Source organism: Zalophus californianus, chromosome 12 (assembly GCF_009762305.2).
Source record: "Zalophus californianus isolate mZalCal1 chromosome 12, mZalCal1.pri.v2, whole genome shotgun sequence".
Taxonomy (NCBI): Eukaryota; Metazoa; Chordata; class Mammalia; order Carnivora; family Otariidae; genus Zalophus; species Zalophus californianus.
The window spans coordinates 88,111,060-88,132,695 of NC_045606.1; the positions used below are offsets into that span (position 1 = coordinate 88,111,060).

General features: G+C 41.2%; 1 protein-coding gene and 1 long non-coding RNA gene across 5 annotated transcripts in view; one reads left to right on the top strand and one right to left on the bottom strand.

Annotated features, from left to right (window-relative positions):
• CALD1 (caldesmon 1) overlaps nucleotides 1-21,636 on the top strand; it is a 205,677-nt gene that overhangs the window by 24,542 nt on the left and 159,499 nt on the right. The window contains exon 1 of one of the 4 annotated variants that reach the window (XM_027574493.2): nucleotides 43-347. The exons of 1 other annotated variant lie outside the window; for it this stretch is intronic. The gene's annotated coding sequence lies outside the window, so the exon portion shown is untranslated. Of the gene's footprint in view, nucleotides 1-42; nucleotides 348-21,636 lie in introns of those variants that run through there. 2 more of the 4 variants (XM_027574497.2, XM_027574499.2) reach the window with 2 other exon arrangements.
• LOC113911686 lies at nucleotides 7,763-9,065 on the bottom strand. Its single transcript, XR_003516570.1, has 3 exons — nucleotides 8,865-9,065; nucleotides 8,527-8,706; nucleotides 7,763-7,801 (listed from the first exon to the last, which is right to left on the bottom strand). It is a non-coding gene; the product is annotated as an uncharacterized LOC113911686 (long non-coding RNA).

The following is a 21,636-nucleotide window of genomic DNA, read 5'->3' on the forward strand; positions in this document are numbered from 1 at the left end:
TTTTCTGATGAGTGATTTCCTGAGCATGCCTAGGGAATGACAGGCATCTGCACAGGCAGGCTGCGTCCACCTCGGCTGGCCTGGCCGGGTGGCGTCATTGGCTGCCGGATTAGAAAAACTACAGGACAATGCATACCGCCGACTGCCGACTGTAAACATAGGGGATATGTGTTCACTTAGCATGGGCTTCTGGGAGGGGCTAAGGAAGGGCGGTCTGGAGTTTTATTGAATAGAGCAGTGTGTATTAGGCTGCCTGCCTGCCTGCCTGCCTTCTTGCTGTGCTCCTGCTAGAGAAATCAGTCCTTCCTTTCCGACTGAGTCCCCAGGAAGAAGGTGCAGCCTGCGAGGTAAGCCACAGAGGGCTTTCTTTTAATCTCTTCCAGAGAGTCTGGGGGCTTTCTCTGGGCTTCAGTCAACATTCCTGCTTAAGGTAGCTGGAGAGGCACGATTGTAAAAGCCAAGAAACCATGCGAATTCTCAGAGACAGACTGGGCTTTGCTGCCCTGCAGATGTTCCCGGAAGACAAACAGGATGAGATTTCAAGTTCTGTTCTTGGAGTTGGGACGAGAGGAGAGCTTACAGAGATGTATACCCAGGGACCACCGGCAACCTTGATAAGGAAAGCCTTTTGTTTAGGAGTGCCACAGGGATTGTATCTGATAGCCACAGGCCAGGGTCAACAGGCGGGCCGTGCTCGTCTGCCCACACCGGTGGTCTCTCCTGCATCTTTTATTCCCAGACATCTAAAGAGGTTTTACTTTAAAAACAACTTTTTAAGTTAATGAGAAGCCAAAAAAGTAATGGTTTTTAACCAAAGCCATTTGCAGATTGTTCTGCTACCAGTTTTTAAGGCTGGACTTGTAGAGCTGCAAGGAAATAAGGTCAGAGGTGGAAAGAGCGTTTAGCACCAGTTGGGTTAACGTAACTGATCTGATATTTGCCAAGACAGGAAGATGCCTACCATGATCTGTTTCCTATAAAACCTAATAATGAGAGAATGCATGTGCTAGTGGGTGTGTTTTTAGAAATCACATTTAACATCCTACCAAACTGTTCCTTAAGAAATCTTAGTTTCTGTTTGGAAGTGTGCCTGTGAGTAGAGAATGTGAAAAGATGTAGTTTTGCAAAGGTGTTCCAGAAAGGGAGGAAGCAGGCTTTCATTTCAACATAGTCACACATATTTGGGCATCTTAAACAGTAGTACAAGGCAGCCAGGTGGTAGAAGTAGCCTGGAATTCCTTTTAGAAATTGCTGGTTGTAAAGGGTGAGGGAATTTCAGTGCTATGGTAATACATGTTCAAAAAAAGTGGATGAGAACAAAGTACTTGGTATTCATAGATCCCTCTGTTAACAGGGCTATGCAGTTGGACTTGTAAACTGGAATAGTAAAATCTTTCTAATGTATTTGGCAAAACCAGACGTGTAGGGCTAGAGCTTAAGTGAAGACGAGGTGGTATGTGGCAAGAAGGGCAAGTCTGATCATTTTTAAATAGACTTGGATATTAAAGGTTTTCGGCTCCAAATGGCTAAATTGGATTTTGTTCTGTCAAGTGAGGTGGTTTCGTGTTGAGGTTCATTAAATAATCTTTTCTCTTTGTATTTAGAAGTTTAGGGATAATTTTCTTGAGAATGCCTCTCTCCCCTCCTAGAAGTGATACATGAGAACTGAGTTCCCTGTGAATTTCTTTTCCTGGAACGGTTCTGAGTAAGTGTGGAGGACAGGGCTGCAAGCGAAAGCTATAGTTTGATTATTGTCCTTCCCTCAAAGAGATCAAGTTCCAAACTATTTTCACAGTGTTTTTAATGTCAATCAAAATATGGAGAGCAATTTCTTTTTCAACTGTTCTCTAAACCATGTAGGGAATGCAGTTTGGAAGGAAATCTATAATCTTGGGATTTGCGGATAAATTCCATTTTGAAACCAACATCTCCAAATCCCTGAAAGTTCAAACTCTGCTGCCACCACGCTCCCCTCTCTTCCTTGTGCGCGCCCCATCCCCCGACAACCACAAAAACACATTTTTCAAAATAAGTGTTGTACTCTCTGTAGTGATGTGCTGGAGCAAGGGGATTTGCTATTTTACTTTATATTGAACTTTGGGCAGCTCTTTGTGCTACTTTCCTCCAGCTGAATATTAGCTAGAACACAGATCCCCAATTGGGGAGGTACACAGAGCATGATGAAACTGCCATGCAAAGACTTTCATTTTAATAAAATCATTTAATAAAGAGAAGTACAATGGCAAAGGTCTAGAATAACAAGTCACTAATAAAAAATTGATCTCAGTACATACAAGGAATGCACAGTGGATGGGTCCATTGGTGACATGCTAGGTTGTTTCCACTGGCTCAAAGCCAATGGCATAAGTAGACTAAATTAAATAATTCAGATCGAAAAATTGCTTTAAATAAATATGCAACTCTTGCATTAAAGTTAAGAGGAGAACTAGGTTCAAATTGCAGCTTAAAGGCTTTAAATGAGATACATAAAAGCATACCTGTTGCTGAGGCTATTAACAATTCTGATTGGCTCCTGTGACCGGCCTGAGCATTTCTTGCTCTGTGGCAGATGGAATAGGTTGGTCCTGAGTGCAGCTTAGGTATTTTCTGGTCTGATAAGCCTAAAATGCACCTCAGTAGGCCTTTTCTTAAAAACACATATAGTTGGGGCGCCTGGGTGGCTCAGTCAGTTAAGCGTCTGACTCTTGATTTCAGCTCAGGTTATGATCTCAGGGTTGTGAGGTCACCTTGCGTCAGGCTCCACACTGGGCAGGGAGCACGCTTGAGATTCTCTCTCTCCCTCCCTTTGCCCAATAAAAACAAACAAAAAAACCCCCACATATAGCTGTCATGGAGACAACCTCATGGTATCTTCATGGTAGCAGGGCTGCTCATCAGTGATTCTTCAGCAAGACAGAAAAGTGACGTAGAGACAGGCATGTAAAGGAATTAGCTCAATCCCCATCTGCCTGCAGTCTATCACATGTCTTGGAAATGTGGTGGGGTGGGGCCATGGTCGGGGGATGGGGAAAATGCTGACAAAGTGGTATGTAAATAGCATGGTAGGCCTAAGGAGGAGGTTAGATGCTGCCAAAGAATTTTCAGACTTTAAAAGACTTTTCTGGGTAAATTCTCTCAGAGCCCGAAAATAGAACCATTAGATCCTTACTGAAAGTCCTTCATCTATCACGCTAATCCAAGTTTGTCATTAGAGAGATGCCCATAGGTTCTGAGTCCTTGGGTAATTTAAAGAGATACTTGTAGCTCAGGCTAAACTCAGGAGCACTGCTATGAGAGCTCAGTCCCAGCACTGGCTCCCCTGTTCAGATAGCCCAGACCTTTGAGGAAGCCATTAACTCTTTGACCTCATGTGTGCAATGGGCATTATGATGCTTCTCCTACCTCCCATAGTGGTTAAAACGTCCAAATGAGATGAGGCTGTTTGCCCCTCTTTTCTGTAGGCTAAATACTCCAAACTGTGTATAATTTGAGGCCTCTGGACATTAGGCTCATCTTGACTATATCCTCTGCTTCTTACCTAGTATCCCTGATTATCTGCTCCTTCCTCATATTTGAGGACCCTTGAGTGGTACCTTGTGAATCCTAGTTCTTTCTGGAACCCCGAGTCTTGGGAATAGTGGTCCACCCCAGTGTTATCTAAACTTTAGCTCTGGTGATCAGACGCCAGGAGAACACAGATATCAGGAGGCAGAATAAGATGGGTTATCAGTGGTACAAGGCCATATCCAGGAACCAGGAAATCTGAAGATCCAGGTGAGTAGAAGACCAATGACAAGGTGCTGACAACAGAAAGGCCTTAGTAAATGAGGCAGCTTCTCTGCCTCCAGCCAAAAGCATGGAACTAATCCCAGCATGTCAAGCCTGGGTCTTGTAGAGAGGATGAGGTAATCAGGAGCACCTGGCTGTGGTTCCTGTTGGTATTGAGACCAGACTGCTCCATGGATCTAGCCCCCCCCCCCCCCCCCGATTTCCCTCAATCTTCAGTATCCCCAGCTGGCTCTCCTGGGACTTATCCTTGGTGGCCTCCCTAACTTCCCTACCCCTAGTCCTCTGTCTCTACCAGCTCCCCTTGCTCCTCCATCCCCAGGCCAAACAAGGGCTTTCCTGATGCAACACTGACAATCTGCAATGCCCCAGCTTTAGGATGAAGCCCAGAGACTAGCGGAAGGATCAAGCCCAGTTATGTTCAAGATAGGGGAAAGCCTCTTCACTTCTTTGGGCAGAGGGGGAAAAGTTAGAGCAGACAGAGTAGATGCTGGAGCAGTTTCTGTGGAGAAAGAGTCACTCTGCCTCCCACCCCCAAACTCTCGGTCGGCTGGCAGTGAGTGAGGGTGAGAGGACAGGAAGAAAAGGAGGGCTGGGCGCGGGAGGGAGACGTGATGGGGTAGCTTTGTCGGTTGTTCATCCCTCTCTTGTGGTTGCTGTGGGTACCTCTGAAAGCTGATAAAAACTCTAAACCCTTGCGGTCCCTTGTGAAGCCACCTTTTGTGATTGACAGGTGAGAAACCTTGGGCTGAGGGAGGTTGGGGTGGGGAGTGAGGTGAAGTCTTGCTTTCCATTGGAGACAAGGGTGGACGGGATCAGAACATGAGTGGAGGTGTCCTTCCTTGTTTCCCAGATTTTCTGAAGGAAGAAAGGATGGTGTGAACACACAGATACATAGAAGGCCCCCATTGCATATGGCCCCCATTGCAAAGAAAAGGAGATCATCTTTGGGGTGAGATAAGCAGTTTTCTGTGGGGAGCTTGTAGGAGCTGGAGAAGCTGGGACCGGCTGCTGCCAAGCATGTGCTGGGCGAGCAGTACGAGCTTAAGAAAAGGATTGCTAGGTAGCAGTCAAGGAATAATTGAAAGAAAGGAAGTACTGGGTGGGGAGGGGGATATTTTAAATGAATTGAGTGTTCTTAGTAAGCACTCATTTTAGTACATGGCTTTTGTTTATATATATATTTTAGTGATGGATAACTTCAAGATAAATTGCTTTTTAATCACTTCCTGAGGCTTCTGGCATTGTTCTGTGAATATACGGATGAAAACACTTGGCTGTAAGGAAATCATTTTACTTGGAGAGGGACATATTAAGTAGGAATATATAATTAGTTCCTTTGACACCCACATGTAACGTTCCCTCTCGCTTGTCTCAACCTGGGGACTAGGCAGATTTCACCTGTGTGCTAAAGATGGGCAGGACCGGGGAAAAGTGCCCAAGGGGTCCAAGGGCCAGAAGCATCGAGGACATTAGTTCCACTGGGGTCGGGAGGGCTAAGCCAGAATGGATATAAAGTACAACAATGGACTAATGTGTGAATCACAGCCAGCTAAGTAAAAGAAAAACAGCAAAAATCAAAAGGCAGGCGGAGGTTTAGAAACCAAAAGCCTGTTTAGCAAGGCAGTGTGCAGACAGGTACAGTAACATGGGTGAGAACACCTGGCACAGTGTTCAGAACAGAGAGACCCTATGTTAATAGGCTGTGGCAGCTCAAGTAAAGGGACAGGATTATAAGATACATATGGGGGTGGGGAGCGCCTGGGTGGCTCAGTCAGTTAAGCACCCACCTCCTGGTTTTGGCTCAGCCATGATCTCATGGGTTGTAAGATCGAGCCCCGCCTCGGGCTCGCTCTCAATGGGGAGTCTGCTTGAAGATTCTTTCCCTCTGCTCCTCCCCCAACTTGCACACACGTACACGTGTGCATGCATGTGCGCTCTCTCTCAGATAAATAAATCTTAAAAAAAAAAGATACATATGGAATAATAAAGGGATGGAATCACAAGGGAATCCAAGAACAGAAGCCCTGATTGGACCAGGATCCATAGAGAATAGGGTTGGAATCAAGGTAGGTCAAAATATCTCAGCAGAGGTCTATGTGCCTCCATTAATGTAACTCAGCTGCAGCACATGTGACTGCTCCTTTCTGCTCTTCTACAGACTGGGAAGTTCCTTCTGTGCTTCCTGGTCAAATTCTGAGAGAGGAGACCTGAGTGGTTCAGCTGATAACTATGGTCTTTGGCAAATCCCTTAGCAGGAGGATATCAAAGGTTACTGGCATGCTTATGGGTGGATTACCAGTGGGACTGACAGCAGTAGTCACCATCACCTTTGGGGAGAATAAAAAGCTCAGTGGGCAATTTTAGTTAGAAGAGAGAGTTAGGCATGGAAGGCAAATTAGCTGAAATGTCCAACAGCTATCAATGAATGTCATTCCAATTTTTATGTGACTGAATTCCTGGAGAGGCAAACACTTAATATCAGGGTCATACAGTACTTGATGACCACTTTAGCATTGCCCAGTGAACCGATCTTAAGGGAGGTTAGCTTGGAAGCTTGCACCCCTGATAATTGAAAAGATAAGAATTATCCATTTGAGAAAGATTCTAAAGAAAAACGCTTGAGTGTTTTCGTTGGCAGGAAACTTGATGAGTCATAGGTGTGCTATGGCTTCTCCCAAACTAAAGCAATCTTTAAAATTCAATAAATAATGATTTAATAATTGTAACAAATAAAAACTACTACATCTCAATGTAGATCACAGTACTTCATAAACTTATTGCATAAAAGCTAGTGTACCCAGTCAGTGAAAGTTTCCGTTCTCTGCAGTGTTTGTAGTGGAATCTTTCACTCACTGGACACCTGTCTTGGTATCTGTCAGGGGAAGTGAAACAGAACAAAACAAGACAACATGCTCTATTCTGGGCTTGTTCTTCAGAGAAGCATTCACAAGTATGCCTCCAGGAATGAGTGTCAGGGACCAGAGAGGGTCAGGAGAACATAAGGGATCTAATCCTAAAAGAAGGAAAATCGGAGCCATGTGGATGTCTTCAAATATTTGGAGTACTTTTATATGGAAAGGGGAGAAGGCATTCGTGTTTCTCAAGACAGCAGAACTGAATACATGTATCCTGTATTTTTAAAGCTAGGCAGGGTCTTAGGAGGCATTTAGCCCAGGAAGCACAAATCATTTTCCATCTGTTTGTCAGCTCCAAACAATTGGTAGTGACCACCTGGAACTGTGTGTTGAGAAAGATTCTGAGGCTGAGTCCCAAGCTCACTGGGGGCAACAAATGCTCTCACTGACAGTGATGTCTGTTGTGGAAGAAAAGGGACATTGCTACTCAGATGCCATGTATTTCACATCATTGATGTAGTCCAGAGATTCCTAACCTCTGCACCTTGGATCCTGGGGAGGACACAAAATTATTGCAAGAGGTGAACAAATCCATATATGCAGCAAATGGTTTTGATGTATTGTAAATAATACATCTTACACAATACATGCTACTATTTTCTAATTATATAGATGCATTATGATGATAAAGTGTCAATTTACTTAAAAGAGTTACTGAGTTCATAGTAGTTTTGGTATTGTGTTTTCTCAGTCATTGCACTTAAAACATATAATTATATTATGTGGAAGTTGGGACAGGAAATTTAGGATTTTAAGAAGAAATTCTTTAAAAAAAAGAACTAGTGATTTTTCATTTTCCAGACGAGAGACTAAAGCCTAGCCACATCAAGTAAAATTATACATGCATTTGTAGGTTTCTTTGATTAATGTCAGTAAGATTTATAAGGGCAGGAAGCATCTTCTTCTTCTTTTTTTTTTTTTATTAATGTGTAGCCAGTTCCTGGCACATCACAGAAGCCCAATATCTGGTGAATGAAAGAACAAACTCAAGTGACTTGACCAAGGTCTCCCAGTTAATTAGTGGCAAAGGTGGTTCCGGAAAACACAGCTCTTAAGTCCCAGGCTGTTACCTGTTTCAGTCCACTGGATTGCTTCTCCTGAAAGAAGCAAGAGAGACTGTCCCATTTTAACAGTTCAGGGATTTTGATTATACAACACAAGCTGATTTGCTTATAATCTATAGTCCAGTAGATCTTAACCAGCATCTTAATCAGGATCAACTGTAGGGCTTTTTGAAAACATAAATCCCTGAGTCCCATCCCCTGGAGACTGTGATCCAGTAGGTCTAGAGCAAGGTCCAGCATCTGTAGTTTGTAAAAACTCTCTGGTGATTCTGCTCAAATACCCTGGCTCAGAAACAGTTCTGTACATCTCTGCTTAAAATAATTTATAGTAGATATATGGAGTAACTTACTCCTCAGAAGCCTAGTTGTTTAGTTTTGAGTAATTTCTTTCTGAAAGTTACAGCTCTATATTCCAAATAATCAGTTTTCCCGAAGAGTCTCTTTGGAAGAGCTAGAATATTTTTCTGAAAATTCCTCCAGCTTCCCATACTCTTTTGGTTTGTGCGCAAAGCTATCAACCCTGTCAACCCTGTAAGGTCAAGCTTTCTGATGAGATTTCCAGTGTTTGCTTTTGTAAAGCATTGGAAATGTGGCAAGAATAAAATTTCTCATGGTATTTCCACTTCCTGTTCCAGCCACCATTACTAAGTGAAATTTAGGCTTTGGGGGAGGGGCGAATTGAGGGGAAAAAAAAAATCTCTTTTAAGTATTTCTGTCCTTAGGATGTTTGTTTAGGTTACTTTAGGTATTTAACTTACCAGGAAAAACAGAAGATGTTTTTCTCTGTTCTCAGCCTTGGGGTAAGAAATGTACAAATCCTGAGCGGAAGAGGGGAGAAGCTTCCTCCACTCTCACCCTACCTCTCCTCTGAGGCCAGGGCCATCATAGCCTCTGGCTTAGACGTTTCCAGGGATGGCCCTTTCAGAAGCATGTGAGCCCTAAGAGACAAGAGGCCTCAGGTGAATGCTTTTGCAGAAATGAAAATCCATCTCTAGGGTCTTCCTTTACTCAGCAGTCAGGAGTTACATCCTGAAGATGTAACCTACACAGAAGAAGCTACCATATTCAGGGCAGCAAGTATATAAATTATACTCACTCAAGATTGTAGAGCTAAAAGTATCTCTGCATGAGTAACGTAGTCCAGTAAGAATGCCAGAATTGCTACTTATTTGTACAGATGCTTCTTGGTTTACAGAGCAGTGCTTCCGCTGTGTACATGAAGGCAGTACTTGCTGGAGAAAAGCAGCTAAAAAGGAAGTAGATGAGGATCCACATACATAATGACATCACACTGCCTGGGTCTCATTTCCCTCTGACACTTGCCCCCCGCCTCCATGCACCCAAAACAGTAGTGTGGGAAGCCAGCGCATACTAGCTCCCAAAAGCCAACTGTTAAATTTTTAAGATTTTGAGGACGGGCTGTTAAACATAGTCATTATTAGAAATTAACATATATCAACTGACAATTATATTAAAAACCTAGGTAATAAATACTCAAAACTCATTCCTTCCTAATTATTATGTTTTATTATTATCTGTGCTCTGGAGGTTAGTTACATTTATTGTGTCTGTATGAGGGAAATACCACTGAAATTAGCAAATGCTACAAATCAGAGCTCCCCTCCGCCCCTCCCTAAGCCCAGAGCTTGTTGTGAAACATTTCCTAGGACACCTAAGGTACCAAGTTGATAAAATTAGCCTCTATGCAGGACAGCCAATCAGAATACCTCTGTTATTTTGTTGCATGAAGATTCATAATGTATGCTTATGATTGTATATTTATTTGCTTACTTGCTGATTATTTCTTATGCTCTAGAACATAAGTGCCATGAATCAGGGACTTTGGGTTTTTCAGTGCTGTGACTGGAAACTAAAAACGTGCCTCACCCCACACATAGTAGAGAGTTAAATGAGTAAAGAAATAAATGTCTAGGGGTGCCTGGGTGACTCAGTCGTTAAGCGTCCGCCTTTGGCTCAGGTCATGATCCCAGGTTCCTGGGATTGAGCCCTGCATTGGGCTCCCTGCTCCGCAGGAAGCCTTCTTCTCCCTCTCCTGCTCCCCCTGCTTGTATTCCCTCTCTAGCTGTCTCTCTCTCTCTGTGTCAAATAAATAAATAAACAAAATCTTAAAAAAAAAAAGAAAGAAATGTCCATAATTTATTTCTTCTTGATAAGAAAGCTGAAGCCAGTATTCATGTTTGAACTCATTGATTCCTCTCTAATTATATTATTACTGAGTGCTTATGACAGTGCCCGGCACGTGCTAAGTAGCATCTAGATGTTTATTAGATAAAAATCAAACAAGTAATCTCCATACAAAAACCACATTTACAGATGAGCAGACTGAGTTACGATTCGGTTAAGTGACAATATCTAAGGTCACAAAGCTAGGAAGTGGCAGAGCCAGGATTCAAACCTAGATAACCTGGCTCCATAGTCCACACGCTCAGCCACCATGCTGTGCTACGTATTTCTAATTACTCCAACGATGGAGAACCCTGGTTTGTGTGTGGCTCTGGAGGTGTGACCCATTTGAGCACACACTTTGGAATCTGGAACACTTGAGTTTGAATCTTAAATTGACCATTTCCCTGGCCTGTTTCTTTTTTTCTTTTTAATAATTTTTTATTGTTATGTTAATCACCAGACATTACATCATTATGGCCTGTTTCTTTACCTATAAAAAGGGGATTATTATTCCTCCACTTTTTATTTTTATTTGTTTAAAGATTTGATTTATTTATTTGACAGAGAGAGACACAGCGAGAGAGGGAACACAAGCAGGGGGAATGGGAGAGGGAGAAGCAGGCTTCCCTCTGAGCAGGGAGCCCAATGCGGGGCTCGATCCCAGGACCCCGGGATCATGACCTGAGCCAAAGGCAGCTGCTTAACGACTGAGCCACCCAGGTGCCCCATTCCTCCACTTTTTGGTTATTATAAGGATTAGAAATAATGTCTCTAAACTGCTTTGTACATGCTGGCACTAAATTAAAAATCATCAGCTATCAGCTGTGATACCGGTGAGCCGATCTGTAGGCATGCATTCCCGTTAGTCTCCATGCCCCGAGCCACACTCTCCCAGCTTGGCTACTTCGTGGTCATGATGTAGATGGAGCAAAAGAAGCCACCTTCTTTCATGTCAGGTTCTCCCTGAGGTGGGACGAGGACCAGTAGACAGCGTTTACAGGAAACCCTGTTCAGGTCAGCGTGAGCACTTTCTAACCAGATCTGTGTGTCTCTGGAGCTCACGCAGCCCTGCTCTGCGGAAGCAGACAACCTCCACCACCCCTTTCAACCACAAAGGTTTCTCCCCTGCCCTTATCATTGCATGTCTGCTGACTTTAACATTCTAGATCATCTTTATCTGGTATAGCTAAAGGGGTTTATTATTCCTGAGGCTGGGTCATTTTGTAGGTTTTAGTGTTTTAAATATGGAATGAGAGAGGGAGATGGGGGAGGAAAAAAAAAGAGAGGAGAGAATGAGATACAGAGAGAGAGAAGAAGATTGAGACTTATCTGGAGAAAAAATGCTGAATTTGGGAGGGACAGTGAATCGAAATGGATGGAAAGTTATCCCAGGCCTTGTAGGTTAGAGATGGGTAAGAAGATAAGCTAGCTCATTCACTTGCTGAGTGACAGGCACCATTCTAGTTGAAGATGACTATCTCAGGGCAGTAAAGTAAATTAAAGAACTTGCCCAAAGTCACACAACTGGCAAATGGCAGAGCCAGATTCAGTGCCACTCCCTGAGTCTAGCCCTTCCCATTTCCCTCCAGCTCTCTGCTCTGTGTCTTTCCTCAGGAATACGATGGAAACCAGAGCAGGAGGTTTCCATAACCAATCATTATAATTTGTCAGGGAGCCACACTGCAGTTCAAATAGACAAGCACATCGTAATTCCCTGCCATATAAGGAAGCAGGGCTAAATACCATTTCTTTCACTACTGACTCAAGAGATAATTCAAGTGAGAGACAGGATGAGAATCTAGGCCCATAGCAGTTAAAAAAAAAAAAACAAAAAACCTGCAGAAATACTTTTGTGTTTTCCTTTCTCCGTAGCAGAGACAGTTTAACAAGCAGGTTACACTCTTTTCCCTGATTCAGGGGAAATATTCTGGAATTATGTACTGAAAGATGAAAACTCTTTGTCCAAATATATGAGTTGTTTTAGTTTTTGATTATGTCAAATTTAGATATTCAAAAGGCCAAGACAGAGCTGGTTCTATGAGGCTCAGGTAGGAAGTCAGGGACTGTACCTCTCTGCACACAGGTTGACTCAAGAAGTTAGAGTCCACTCACCTTGCCAGCTTTTCTCAGAGATAGTATTTATTAGTAAGTCTTCACATGTAAGGTTGACCTTCCTGCCTCAAACTCAGAATACTCGCGTGATCACCCTTTGCCTTAATAACAGTCACAGTGGGGGTTTCAGAACACAGGCCCTATATCCAACTTCATGGAGGGAGAAACCAAGGCATGAGCAATTGAAATTATTTCCTAAGGGCCAGCCAGTCCAGTCTTGCCACAGGGAGTGTCCACTCCTTTAGACAACTCAAAGAAGCATTACTTAGTCTTCTCAGGGAAATGAGGAAACTATGAAAAGTCTGGTCAACTTCTCCTAGCTCCCATCTTTGACCAGAATGCATCTGAGGTATTAGTTCCCTAGGGCTACTGTAACAAAGTACCACAAACTGGATGACTTAAACAACAGAAATTTCCGGTCTCACAGTTCTGGAAGCTAGAATTCCAACAATAAGGTGTTGGCAGTGTCGGTCCTTCTGACAGCTCTGATGGAAGGATCTGTTCCAGGCCTCTCTCTGGCTGGTAAATGGCTGTCTTCATGTTCACATAGCATTCTCCCTATATCCGTATCTCTACCTAAATTTCCTCCTCTTAAAAGACACCAGTCACATTGGATTAGGGCCCATGCTGATGACCTCATTTTATTTATTTTTTTTTACATTTTATTTATTCATTTGACAGAGAGATAGAGAGAGAGCACAAGTACGCAGAGTGGCAGGCAGAGGGAGAGGGAGAGGGAGAAGCAGGCTCTCCGCCGAGCAGGGAGCCAGATGTGGGGCTTGATCCCAGGACCCTGGGATCATGACCCGAGCCGAAGGCAGCCGCTTAACCGACTGAGCCACCCAGGCACCCCAGATGACCTCATTTTAACTTGATTACCTCTGGAAAGACCCTGTCTCCAAATAAGGTCACATTTCTGAGGTACAGGGGTTAGGACTTCAACATGAGAATTTTGAGGGAGACACAATTCAAGCCATAACATGCTGCAGTTCAAAATGGTGATGGAAATCCATACACCATATTTTCTGAACCTCTAAATGCCAAAGGCCCTATTGCTGTTAGTATTCCATCTTCCCTCTGGGTCTAGGAATTGCTTAGCTCGAAATCACTTGGCCTTTTGAACTTGCCCTTGACATTTACTTTCTGCCTTTTGCAATACAAAATTCTGATCCAGTAAAAAGTCAAAAGAGGTCTCTAAAATGACGCACTGAAATGCAGCTTCACATACTGTGGCCTATCTGTGGAAGCCCATGAAACCACGGTGGCAGACTGTCTGGTATGCAGCCATCACAAGTCGGGGAGGGGGCTTGGTGGGAAGGCTTGGCTGAGGCAGCCTCTGAGTCTGCGAGGCAGAACCCGCGGAGCATGTAAGCAGCAGCAGGCGAGACGTCGTGTGTGCCGGTGCAGGGTGGAAAGCAGGGATGGCCATTTTCAGTCATTTTTATACATGCTGATCATAACCACGAATCCCCACATACAGGGGAAAATATTAGAAGCCTGAACATATTTGTGCTCTGAATCATTTGCCTTTTGTCTTTGTTTTCTTCTGTCTCTTCTGCATTCGTCCTTAAGTTTTTATACCCTTTTCCTCCCAACCTTCTTTCTGAGTTTATCTGTGTTCAGCATAGTTGATTATAAATTGCCCACGCATTATATCTTGTCTCCTAATCCCTCTCTTCTTTAGCCATTGTTTCCCTTTACCCCTTCCTTAAAGCTCCTCATGGTTCCATTTCCTAGTTTCAGTCTTATTTATGGCTACACCCTGTCTTAGGCCAGAGGTGGTAGATAAGGGGGTGACAGTGCCATTTATTATCCAAACCAGGACACTTTTGAGAGGGAAAGGAGGAGATATTAGTAATTTCCCTAAAATAACAGTCCTAAATGGAGACTGTCCCAGGCAAACTGGCATGAACAGTTATCCTATCCATGGTGCAGTTTTCTGTCTCCATAGACCTCACTTCACCTAGCAACCATTCCTTCTGTTTCTGTACCTTAAAAAAAAAAAAAATTGTGTTCTGATACTTCTTTTTATTTTCACCCCAAGAAATTCAGTGTGTGGCTCTATTTTCCCTTATCCCTTCCTCACTTCTTCTCTTCCCTTGGGGTCTCTTATCTCCTTTTGTTTTGGTACCATCTTTCCTGCATCTCAGGGAGGCCACTTTCTCTGCCATTAAACGTGCAGGACAGAGTTCCTGCCTGTCTGAACACATACGCACACAACCAGCACCACCAGCGAATGTTACAAGCTGCCTTGGGTCTCAGATGAGCTCTTAGTGGACTGTCTGCCACTTCAGTCCCTTTGCCCAGAGACTAGAGCGATCTCTACACCATGTAAGCAGCTGTGTCTACACTGTGGTGTAGACACATGCTGTGATGTGTCTGGGATCTTACAGGATATGTTTCTGATGTGTGTACCTGTACACAGTTCGAGTTGAAAATATATGGCCTGAAACATGAAGAGAAAATGAGCATCTAAGCTAACTGTGCATTGCCTTCATCACGCCTTCGGGAATCTGGGCTGTTTTCTCATCAGTGTGTACCAAAGGCCTGGCGGCGCTGCTCTAGGTTTAACATAAGGAGAAATAAAGTTCAAGGTAAAAAGAATAAACATTGACTTAAGTCCCTTTCAAGTCTTGTTCTTTTTATGATTCAGTCATATGCGACTTAGGGTTCATTCTGAAAAATCACTTCCATGATCAATTCAGGCCGTTCAAGGAAGGCCTGAACCTCCTTCTCAACTCTAAAATGAGAAAGGGAGACATTTTTCTCTTGCAAACCAATCCATAGATATCTAAAATCTTGCCAGTTATAGCACTATGTCAGCTGGAAAAAGCTCTTCTTTTTATCTGTCTGCTTACTTATTTTAGGGTTTTAACCATAAAACTTTCTTTCTCCCAAAAATTAATGAATGAAGGCGAAAACAATGAAAGAAGATGCTTTATGGAAGGAAATAAAGGTTTTGGTAAAGTTTCCTCCTTCCTTCCTTTCTTCTGACCACCTTCCCCTCCCCTCCCCCATCAATCATCTCTTTTCTTCTCCCCCTCCCTTCTCCTCCTTCCCTTCCTCCTCCTTCTTCTATTTTTTTATTTCTTCTCCCATTGAACTTTATACAGTTGGAAATGTTCTGCTGCTGTTGGCAGCCATATACTTTTGCCATGATGGCCTCATGTCTCTGTTGCTTAGATACATCTTTTTAAAAAAATCGATGATAAGAAAAGGAAAAATCAGAATACTTCAACCACATTCTGCAGGGTAGGTATACAGTTACAGTAATGGTGGAATGGATATATCTACCCAAGGAGCTCTCTAATGCCCTAAAACTGGGCAGAGTGATTATCTCAGCCCGCCCGGAACTGCTGACCTACCTGTGTTTGAGGAAATGAGAAGTGTAGGAGGTGAAGTTTTTGTGTTTTTTTTTTTTAACTTTCATGCTTTTCCATATTTCTGTTCTTAGATATGCTGTTAAAATAAAACAATTACTCTTTCTATTGGGGTTAGTTTCTGGCTTGCTAGTTCTTTTTCCTGAGAGTATTTGCAATGAGATGTAAGTTTTTGAATTTTGGCTCCTACATTTTGCAGGGGCCTCAGATTCCAGGCGGTGGTCTGAGAGAAAAGTGGCCCCAGTTCCTGGCTCAGGTCCACAGTTGATAGCCTGCATGACCATGAACAGACTCCTTGTGCCTCAGGCTTCCCAATTATAAACTGACAATGGCCTTTTCCCTTCTCTTTAACACCCAGGTAGAGAGCAATGAGATTTGTTTTTTATTTTTATTTTTTTTTTACTTATTTGAGAGAGAGAGAGATAGTGAGAGAGAGAGAGAGCACAAGTGGGGAGGAGAGGGAGAAGCAGGCTCACAGAGCAGAGAGCCTGATGCAGGACTCGATCCCAGGACCCTGGGATCATGACCTCAGCCGAAAGCAGACGCTTAACCGACTGAGCCACCCAGGCGCCCAGGAGCAATGAGATTTTTAATGGAAAGGCATTTTAGGTGGCAAAATATTATTAAGGCATGGTTTTCTTTTATTTTTCCTTTGAAATATGCAGACTTTTGCTAATTGGAATTTTTGGAAGATGTAAGTCATATCTTAGGAGTTCATACAGGAAACTCTAGATTCAAAGTTTAGAATTTGAGATTTCCAAAAATTACCCCATGTATGATAGCTTCAGCTGACTTTCTGGGGCTGCCCCATCCTGTTTCAGCCTTTTTTCCTTGTTTTTAGCTCTTGGGGCAAGCATATTCCTTTCCGTCCTTGCCTTTAAAAGCAATATTGACAATTATCTTGTTTGAGACCATCTGAAACCCCAAGGTGGTGGTGAAAAAGAATCATTAAGACAGATTACCATCCACTTTGAGCTTTTTCTCCAGTGTAGCCAGAAAAAAAATTTTTTTAAGATTTTATTTACTTATTTGTCAGAGAGAGAGAATACAAGCAGGGGGAGCGGCAGGCAGAGGGAGAAGGAGAAGCAGGCTCCCAGCTGAGCAGGGAGCTGGATGCGGAGCTTGATCCCAGAACCCTGGGATCATGACCTGAGCCAAAGGCAGACCTTAACCAATTTAGCCAGAAAAGTTTTTTATAAGCTTTACCTGAAACCAAAGAATCTTGTCGCTTTCAGCTTTACTAAAATTGTCTTTCATCAGCATTTACATTTCTAACACATGAGATCACTTACGTGAAAGTGCTGTGCTTTGTAATGTCTGTAATTATAATATCTATAGCCATATATATTAAAGTTTAAAAATACTCTAGGAAACTAAGAGGAAGAGTGAAAGAAAAGCATATTTGTTCCTAGCAAGTGTGCTTGGGGCCAAGCTTGCACAAGCAGTCATATGGGTGGGTCAAATTGTATATTTTTATTATTTTTAAAATAAAATTTTATTTTAGAATTTTGGATTTACAGAAGAGTTGCAAGAATATTAACAAAGTTCTGGTACGCCCCCACCCAGGTTCCTCTATTGTTAATGTTACTATGCACATTTGTCACAACTAATGAAACGGTATGGATGGCATTATTAACACAACTTCACATTTTATTTGGATCGCCTTAGGCTTTGCCTAATGTCCTTTATTTATTTTTTAAGTCCCTTAAAGCAGAATAGTGTTTAATATGGTAAAAATTTAATATGTACAGTATGGAAATATTGATGGAACTTGTAATCCTTGAGTGAAAATTGCATAAGCAAACTATTTTCTCAAACATATGCTAACCAACAATATCCTGAGGACTTTCCACCTGAAATACCCAGAGCCTCCTCTGTTCTCTGGTCTCTTTCCCTTGAGACCATGAGCAGATTCCTCAGCCTGATCCACACTGATGCCAGATGCTGGAATCCTACTGCTGCTGTCACTGAGGCTGGCCATCCTAAACAGATGGTAATATCTAGCAGCACCTACCGCTGCCATTTTATAGTTTTCAACCAAAGTATTTGCACGGCAGGGTTTACCTGGCTGTTGAACAGCTGAAACTCTGCTCCTAAGTTGCATCAAACCACAGTTACTTATAAGAGCTTTGACACTAATGAAGGAAAAAAAGACCTGATCCATGTTCCCCCAAATCATGAAATCTATAGGTCTTGGCAACTTCAAAATATCACACAGCTTATGAAAAATACCTATCACTAAAATATAAATTATGGAGGGGCTTGCCTTATAGAAATCATCTCAATATATAATAGCCTCCCATGTACTAAGCTTCCAGATTTTCTTTGAAATATGAGTTAGCAGTGGATAATAGCTGAAAGAATCCATTTAATTCAGTTTGTCTTTGAGCAACTTGATGACATCAGGTAGGTGACTCAACCTTCTAGGACATCACTTCTTTTTTTTTTTTTTAAAGACTTTATTCATTTATTTGACAGAGAGAGACACAGCGAGAGAGGGAACACAAGCAGGGGGAGTGGGAGAGGGAGAAGCAGGCTTCGGCCGAGCCAGGAGCCCGATGCAGGGCTCGCTCCCAGGACTCTGGGATCATGATCTGAGCCGAAGGCAGACGCCCAACGACTGAGCCACCCAGGCGCCCCAGGACATCACTTCTTACAATGAAGGAGTTGAACTAAATATGGTCTCTCTTAGTACTATTGTTTGGATTTGTGGCTTTATAACCTTCCCTCATGAGGGTCATTATTGTCCTTTCTGTCAAGGTTACTTCCTTATTGTTATGCTTTTACTGGCAAATCACTTTTTGGAGGGGGGGGAGCTAAGTTTAGTTCAAATAGTAATTACAAATGAATTGCCTTCAAGGTAACCAATTTTTGGTTCATTATAGTTGGTTTATTTTTAAAGTTGCTTTGTGTAGAGATAGAACACATACAGTGGAATCAATAAGAATGAAAATACATATGAGGAAATGTTGGTATCTTTTCTTGGTATCTTCGTATAAAAAAATAATTGGAGGAATCCATTTATCAATGAATGAAACTAATATTCTTGACTCAGAGGTAGTCCTTAACACCTCCTAAAAGCAACAATATCAACACTTTGAGTTGATTATCTAAGTGTAAATGAAGCTGGTAAGAGACACCTTTCATAAAATGGATGATTGAATCGACTCTAAAGAAGACATCAAAGTCAAGGAAGAGAGTAAGAGCTCAAGGTTTGGGGTAGAAATGGTTACTAGATTTAGCCATTGGCTTTGGTCTTTCCTATTCCACATGTAGCTATATAGTTTACATAAAAATATCTCTCCAGAGGATCAGAAAGAACAGATTTATGGAACCAGATGTGAGTTAGCATTTCTACAGGTGTGGCTCTGCAGCTGAAAGAACAAGTTGTACCAGGGATGGAGTTTCTTATTATGTAATCATTATAAATAACCACTAGACTTTTATAGAGGTTGATAAAGCAAACATGTGTCATTTGGATTGGCCTTCTGGTATATAAAGAGAACCTGCTTCACTTGGGACACAACGTGAAAAAATGCACCATTTAGTATTTATAAAAGACTTGGTAGCAAATACCGTCACAGTGATCAGGCAAAGTGGTTCCAGTTCACACACAGAGGGAATAGCTGGTGAATAGATGGAAATGGTGTTTGTGTGTTTTTCTTCATCAAGAAAGACAAGGAGCAGTTCATAAATATTTATAAAATCTCTCAACATCTGATAGGAGGGGCCAAGAGGATGCAAATGACTAGAAGATTGGGAACAAAGCAGAATACAAGAGAAAAAGATGAAAAAAGAGTGGAATTCATTAAACTAAAGAGGCAAATACCCTGTTTAAATGGTACAGAAAGTCAGGGCCATAAAAAGAGATTAATTTGGTGAAATGCAGATCATTTTGACAAACACAAAAAGAGAATTTTAAAATTCTAGATGGTAAGAGTAAAAAGGTTGCTGGTTGATTAACTTAGTGTGACTAGTGTAACATACTGTTTTGAATTTTTAAAAAGACTGGGTGCTTTTATGCTAGATTATGCAATAAAACAAAAATGAACACTTCCAACACTTTTCTTTTGCTTAAAGCTCTTTTGATTTAGTTTAATTGTATTGTTCAAATCTCTTATATTCTTACTAATTTTTTAAAACTTTCTTAATCTATTAATTTCCAAGGAAGTTATGTCAGTGTCTCCTGAAAACGTTGTGAATCTGTCCATTTCTCCTTATAAAGTTAGTCATTATTGCTGTTAAAATTAGTCATTTGTTTCAAGGCTATATTGTTTGACACATATAAGTTCATGATTTTCTAATCTTCCTGATAAAGTATTCTTTTCATCAATTCACCTTATATTCTATTTTGTCTTCTATTAATATTGCTATATTTTCCTTTCTGTTGCTACTTATTAAACTTGATAAATTTTAAAAACTTTTATTTTCAACATTTTTACATAATTATTTTAAACTGGATCTTTCATAAATAGCATGTATATAAGTTTCTAAATATAGTTCAGAGGGATTTTTATCATTTGCTGTATGAGATAAATCCATTGTATTTATTATGATTAATGATATATAGGATGTCTGAAAAGTCAAAACATAGGATAAACTTAACTTCAAACAGTGTTAGTTACATTTTCAAATAATTTGCTCAATATATTTTTCTTCAAGCTTCAGACAACAAATTTAAAGCAATGGGTCCAATTATTAATTTTTAAAAAATAAATACACTATTTTCCCTGGCTTTTCAGAATGTTTAGGTCCTAGGTAGTGCATTTATTATACAAAACATGTTGAACATATTATTTGAAAATGTAAATAACCTACAGTATAAAAGTGCTAAGTCCTTATCTCCAATTGTAGAAAGTTAACAAGTAAGGTCTAACATTAGTAAAGCCGCTGTAATCAAGACACTTCGGAATTGGCATTAAGAATAGACAGACCTTTAAGACAGAAGAGAAACTACAGAAATGAACACCAGGTTTCTCACCCTCCGAACATTATTATGACTGTGTAAATATTGCTCCTAGCTGACCACATAGTATACTGTGATTACATTTAATTTCTTACACTTCTTCCTTTCCCCTCCTCCCATATTGATTAAATAATTACTCTACTTCTCTTACCTGCTTAGTTTAGTTCTCTATCACTAATGTGAATGTCGAGCCCTTTTCAATACAGTCAAACACATCAGGTGTTTGTCAGGTTTTTTTCTTGAAAGATATCCTTCCTGGAAACATCTTGGAATTTTCTAGGTTTGTTGCACGGCTGGCTGTTCTAAATCTTTACTTCACAGTCATCTTAGGAATTTCCTTCCTAGGATTGAAAGGAATTTCCTTTCCATGTGGGCTGAAATTTGAATCCTCTGCTTCCTAGATCCCACTCTTCCTCTTTCTTTATGCCCCTGTTTTGATGGAGAAGAACATCTAGGAGCTTCCTGTACATGCGTGCAGAGGAGACACAATTTTTTAAGTGTCATTGATTTATCTTCTACTTGATTGATTAATTGCCTGGGCATAGAATTCTAGGCTAGAAATCATTTTCCCTAAAACTTCTCAAAGCGTGCTTGCCTTGTCTTCTAGGTTATCAATGTTGGTCTTAGCAAATCTGATGCCATTTTGATTCCTAAATATTTACATGCTGGCAGATTTTTTTCCCTCTCTGGAAGTATTTAGGATCTTCTTTTTATTTTCAGTATTCTGAATTTTCATGACGTGGGCCCTCGTATCATTTGGATTTGTATTCATTCTCTTGAACACTTAGTGGGCCTGTTCAATCTAGAAAAATACATCTTCTAGTTATGGGACGTTTTCTTATGTCATTTTGGTGATAATTCCTTCTCACCATTTCCCATGTTTTTTCTTTCTCTCCCGTGTCTCCTAAACTGATCCTCTGATTTTATATTTTCTCAAATATTTTCTACTTTTCTATATCTTAGTCTAATAACTGAGAAATTTCCTTAATTTTGGCTTTATATTCATTGTTTTAAACCACAGTAATTTGAATTTCTACAAGTTGTTATTGTTATTTTAAATGTTTCTTTTATGACATTCTGATCCTTTTTTTAGAAATACAATAGTTCTCTTATCTCTCTTATCTCCTTCCCTTATCTCTTATTTCCTTGGAACTATCACTTATATTTTGTTATATTTTCTTGCTTCTATGTTCCTATTTTCTGTTGTTTCTGTTGGTCTTTGT